This window comes from Rhinolophus sinicus, chromosome 17 (genome assembly GCF_057876585.1).
Source record: "Rhinolophus sinicus isolate RSI-liver-muscle chromosome 17, RSI-T2T, whole genome shotgun sequence".
Taxonomy (NCBI): domain Eukaryota; kingdom Metazoa; phylum Chordata; class Mammalia; order Chiroptera; family Rhinolophidae; genus Rhinolophus; species Rhinolophus sinicus.
Window position 1 is genome coordinate 106,797,049 of NC_142517.1, and position 6,000 is coordinate 106,803,048.

Here is a 6,000-nt window from a genome sequence, read left to right on the forward strand (position 1 = left end):
AAGCTAACAGACATTTCAAACCTACAAAAAAATCAGAGGATAAATTATATTAATATAAAAAAGAAAACCATTTAAATTATTAGAAAATAAATAAGCTTAAAACTAAATCAAAGCAGAAACAAAACCTTGTAGCAAACAAGATTTTCATTAAATTAAAACATTTTTTAAATTTAATTAAAAATTAAAAGAACAAAATAATTTGACAGAATAGACCAAACATATCTATCAGATCAATAAATTTAAATGGAATAAACTCAGTAAAAGAGAATACTCTTAGATTGAATTACAAAGCAAAACCCAACTAGAAGCTGTAGATTAAAGAGATTTATCTACAACCAGTCTAATCTAGAGAAGGTTGAAAATTCATAGTTGGGCACAAAAAATTCCTGCAAATGCCAAAAAAATGAAAATAGGGGATTTATGCATGCATGTATCATTTGTTTTGTTGTTGTTCGCAGAAATTGCTAGATGTTTTTCAATCCCATATCCTCTTCCACATGGGGAGACTACCTTTTCCTGCCCAGAATGCAATATAAATATGACCTTGCAACTGGATTCTGGACAAAGTAATGTGGTGGACAGGGTACACCACTTCTAGGCTGATAATAAAATGTTTTGTGAAATCATCTTACTTTTTCTCTTGGCCAGCTAAAAGCAAAAGATCTACCGTAAAATTCTGAGGGCTCCATAGAAGTGGCTTCAAGTAATTTGTTCTTTTCTAGGTATGGATATATAGTTGATAGTTTATACTTATTCCTCTAGAGAGTATGGCCCTCCACACCAGAAGGTAGCATCTTCAGGGGTGGTTTCCTCCTCCTGGGGCCTAGATCTCCTCAAATCCCAACTATCAGATATCCTTAAACTTCAGGGGAAAGGTAATATTGAAATATTGCTGTGTAGTGCAACATAAAAACCATTGCAGTCATCTACTTTCCTCTATAGAGAGATTCCGAATTAGCAAAGCCTTTTCCAACTATTCATATTTTCAGGTCAGCCTAACCATTTCATGAGAATGATTTCATTCCTGCCATGTTTCTTTTCATAGATAAGTTTCTTTGCTGTGTACTGCCTCTTGACATAGGTTATGGTTTATCGTTCTGACAGCTAATCTCTGCATCTTCATGATCTTTTAACTATAAACTAGCAACTTACTACCAGTACCAGTTTGTTACCAAATATGTCTTTCTTGTTATTATCTCCTGGTACCACTTTTCACATCTCCTTTAACCCAAATGATATCCCATGATTTTCTTTCTCACAAAGTGAAATTTTCCGGTTTTCTTTTGAAAGATCTAAAGAATTTCTCGCTATGACACTTATAGATTTTTTTTTTTTTTTGCAGCATATCTGGTGGTTTGTAATTTAGTGATAAAGTGCTGAATTATGTCAATGTATTAAACTGTGTTTTGAGCAGTAAAATAACACCACATTTTAGATTTCAAAGTCCTATTGAACTGCTCTAAAAATCTCAGTCTTAACCAAATCACTGTTGACAAAATGATGGATGAAACTCCATTAAAAGTTTCCTTATGTGATTATTTAACCCCACCCTCTTCTTCTTCTCCGCCATGTCCGGAGTGTCTGTACTTCCGTGGCCCAAATAAAATATTGCTTTAAGAGTTTGGGCAACATAAGCACCTTCCTTGTCTTTCAGAACCTTGGTTTGGGTAAAGTTTACAGGTACATTATTGGATAGCAAATCATCCTCTATTACACTTATAAAACTGGCTCATATTCTCCAGGTCTACTTGCCAATGTTATTCCATACCTAGAATCAAACTATTGTTCTCTTAAAATGAAAATATAAAATATAAATGCTTTATTGTGGAGAACGTAAACATTTTTTCACTTACAGATTGTACTACCTGATTCAATTTATCTTCTTGTTCCTCCATAACTGCTTCTGAAAGACAGGAGATAGTGCCTAGAAAATAGTAAATCTTCCTACAAGTGCTGTGCCTTATTAAATCTAGAGGTTTTATTAAAATACTGGCTGCATTACTTTTCTAAGGCTGCCATAATAAAGTAATACCAACAGGGTGGCTTGAAAAAATAACCCCAAAATCTATTGACTCACAGTTCTGGAGGCTAGAAGTCCAAAATCAAGGAGTCTTCCAGGCTATGCTCCCTCTGAAACCTATAGGGGAATCCTCCCTTGACTATTCGTAGCTTCTGGAAGTTTGCCAGCAACTTTTGGCATCCTTTGGCTTGTAGCTGCATTACTCTGATCTTCCATCTTCATATGGTGTTCTCCCTGGATCTCCTGTTGAAAGCATTCCTCCCTTTGAAACTCTGATCTCTAGACCAGCAGATCATAAGGTTGAGGGTACAGGAAGCAAAAATGTTGGTAATGGATCAGTAGGGGGAATACTGAGTGGTGCCACTCCCATATTAAATTAATCCCACCAGAGAAACAAGTTGAAGAAAAAAAAAGAGGTAAGATTTTTATACTTTATGTTCTTAAGTTAAAAATACCTTCTCACTAATTTATCATAGTGAGGCTAGCATTACAGCCATTGCAGTAAATTCCTGAGTAACAAACATGTAATACTTACCAATAGAAAAGTATGCAGACACTATTCCATGATTGATTTACCTCTCTTTCAGATGTAATTTTATTATTTATAAAATGTTTTTATATACACTATTTCACTTATTCAAAAGACCTTTGAAGTAGATTTATTGCCTGTCATGCAGGAGACCCTGCTCGCTGTGTCATTTGTCGTGCGCGGAGGCCTGCTCGCCGGGCCATTTTTCAGGCGGGGCAGCCTGCGGGGTCTCTGCTCCCGCACCCCACACAAGAATGCAGGATATGGTGAGGCCAAAAAGGAACACCCACGGAGCCATAGGTAGGGGAGTCATACCACTATGGTCTCACTGGAGGCTGGGTTCACCGGACGCGTGACCTACCATCCGCCTTTCCGCCAACTGACCGACCGACGACTCTCCTCCACTCTCTCGACCCTGTTCCTCTCCCCTTCCGCTCTCTTTGGCTCTGCTCGGCTCTTCGGCAATCCTCGGCAATCCTCGGCAGTCCTCGGCAGTCCTCTGCAATCCTCGGCTCTCCTCCGTAGCCGCAGCAGTTATACCAGTGGCCAATCGGCTAACCGGCCACAGCCGATAGCCAATCAGCCACAACCGAGCCAACACCTTTACACATGAGGCTGAGAGCCTGTAAACTACTCTCTGGGGCTCTGTCCCCACATTGCCTTTTTACAAATAAGAAAACTAAGGTTCGAGACAGTTAAACGGTTTATGTTGTCGTGTAACTAGTTTAATGGTAAATATGAAGCTAAAAATTCTATTTCCTTTTTTTCTCCTACAACTCAGCTTCCCAACGACTTTACAAACTGAGTATTTGTCATGCAGGGATTCAGTTCCCACTCCCCCCACAAGAACGCAGGATATGGTGAGGCCAAAAAGGAACACCAACGTAGCCATGGATAAGGGGTTCATACCATTACAGTTTCGCCAGCAGCCAGGTTGGAGATACAGGGAGCAAACATTCACCAATACCCAAACAAGGGGTCTTCCTTCACTCCAGTCTCGCTGGCGGCCAGGTGAGACACAGGAAGCAGGAGCCACACGATCCACAATCTGCTGACTGCTTCTCTGCCTACCACCCAACCAGTGTAGCCATGGCAGTTACATCAGTGGCTAATGGCTAACTGGTTACAGCTGATGGTCAATTAGCCACAGCTGACAGCCATCTACTATCTGAGCCAGCACCTTTCCACGTGAGGTTGAGAGCCTGGAAACTGCTCTCTGGGACTCTGTCCCCACAGTATTCTCTAGTAAATATTATAATAAGTACCATGTTTCCCCAAAAATAAGGCCTAACTGGAAAATAACCCCGAGCATGATTTTTCAGGAGGACATCTGTCGTGCGGGAGACCCTGCTCGCTGCGCCATTTGTCGTGCAGGGCGTCCGGTGGGGTCTCTGCTCCCGCTCCCCACACAAGAACGCAGGATATGGTGAGGCCAAAAAGGAACACCCACGGAGCCATAGGTAAGGGAGTCATACCACTATATTCTCTATGGCGGCACTATACTCTCACTGGAGGCTGGATCCACACTGTCCGCAAACCGCCATCCACACTTGCCAGCCTAGCCGCCATCTTCTTGCTAGCCCCCATTCTTCTCCTTCCTCTTTCTTCTCTCTCCTAGCGTAGCCACAGCAGTTATATTAGTGGCTAATGGCTCAATGGCTACAGCTGACGGCCAATCAGCCACAGCTGATGGCCATCTACTACCCGAGCCAGCACCCCTCCACGTGAGGCCGAGAGCCTGTAAACTACTTTCTGGGGCTCTGCCCCCACAACATCCCCTGAATATATGCCCTAATGTGTCTTTTGGAGCAAAACTTAATATAAGACCCGATCTTATTTTCGGGGAAACATGGTACTGCTTACTATAGTAAAAGTGTCTTTTAAATTATGGAAAATAATGTTACGTGTGTTAACCATTGTGGGGACAGAGCCAGAAGTGCAGTTTCCAGGCTCTCGCCCTCACATGGATAGGTGCTCACTTGGGTAGTAAATGGCCACCAATTGTGATTGGATGGCCATCAGCTGTGGCTAGTTGGCCGTCAGCTGTAACCAGTGAGCCATTGCCCACTAATATAACTGCCATGGCTACGCTAGCAGAAAATGGGGGCTGGCAAGAAGATGGTGGCTGAGCTAGCAAGAGCAGATTACAGTTAGCATGGAGGATTGCAGTTAGTAAGTGAGGTTGGTTTGCAGAGACAAGTGGACGGCGGGTTGCAGATCGTGTGGCTCCAGCTTCCTGTGTCTCCAAGCCAGCCGCCAGCGAGACTATAGTGACTCCACTATCTATGGCTCCATGGGTGTCCCTTTTTGGCCTCCCCATATCCTGCGTTCTTATGCGGGGAGCGGGACTAGAGACCCCGCCTGACACCTCGCATGACACTCATTGTAAAACATACAATAGCTTAAAAGTCTAATTGTATTCATCATTTATTTATTATTTTTAAAAAATACTTCTGAGTTGTTTGAATATTAAAATATTTGGCACAATTTTAAGAAAGAAAGCAGTTACAACTGAAAATTATCATTTCGTAGTCATAAGAAGATTTTTCAGAGGCTAAAAAGACCTCATGCATCATCCAATGTAATTTTCATAAACACTTCATGTGTCCATCTCATGGACATTTGAAAAACTGTAGGGTTAATGTTTCCTTTTATATTCATTTCCTGTAGTAAGTAAGGGCTTATAAGTCATCAGGTGGCAGTGCAGTTTAAATGGTCACAGGTATAACTATTAGAGAAAGTAATTCACTTTGAAAGGAAGTGACTGCCCTACTTTGTTTAAAAACAGTCCTTGTGTTAAACTTCCATATATAGCGGATAATCTAAATTTATATTTGCATCCCTGATTGCTTCTTTGAAGTCCATATGTGCCTATCTGCCATAATGACCTACCCCTTGGGATGACAATTAGGCAACTCAAACTTAACCAAGCCCTACCAGAACTTGTGTCAGCCCTTTATCTCCATCTTAGTAGATGGCTAATATCTAAGACATTGTTATTTCCCTTTTCCTTCACATCCTACATCCAAATTAAATTGGGTTTAATTTCAAAATATATCCTGAGTCTGGCCACTTCTTGTAACCTCTGCTGCTACCACTCTAGTCCAAGTCACCATCATCTCTCACTGGAATTACTGCCGTCGTCGCCTCTGCCAGACCATTACCACCCAGTCTCTCCATGGAAGAAAGGGTGATATTTTTGCAATGGAAATGAAACCATATCTGTTACGCTATAGCACAGAATATGTCCGAATGTCCTTATCTTGGCCTAAGTATCTACAACTCTTCTGTCTGGCCTCATCTTGCCCCCCTACCACTGCTCCAGACACACTTTCCTTCCAACTCTTCCTATGAACACATCAACCTTGTTCTGGCCTCTGGGCATTCCCACTTGCTATTTCTTTTACTTTTTGCTGGAGATCTTTGCATGATTCAGTCTTTCACATCATCC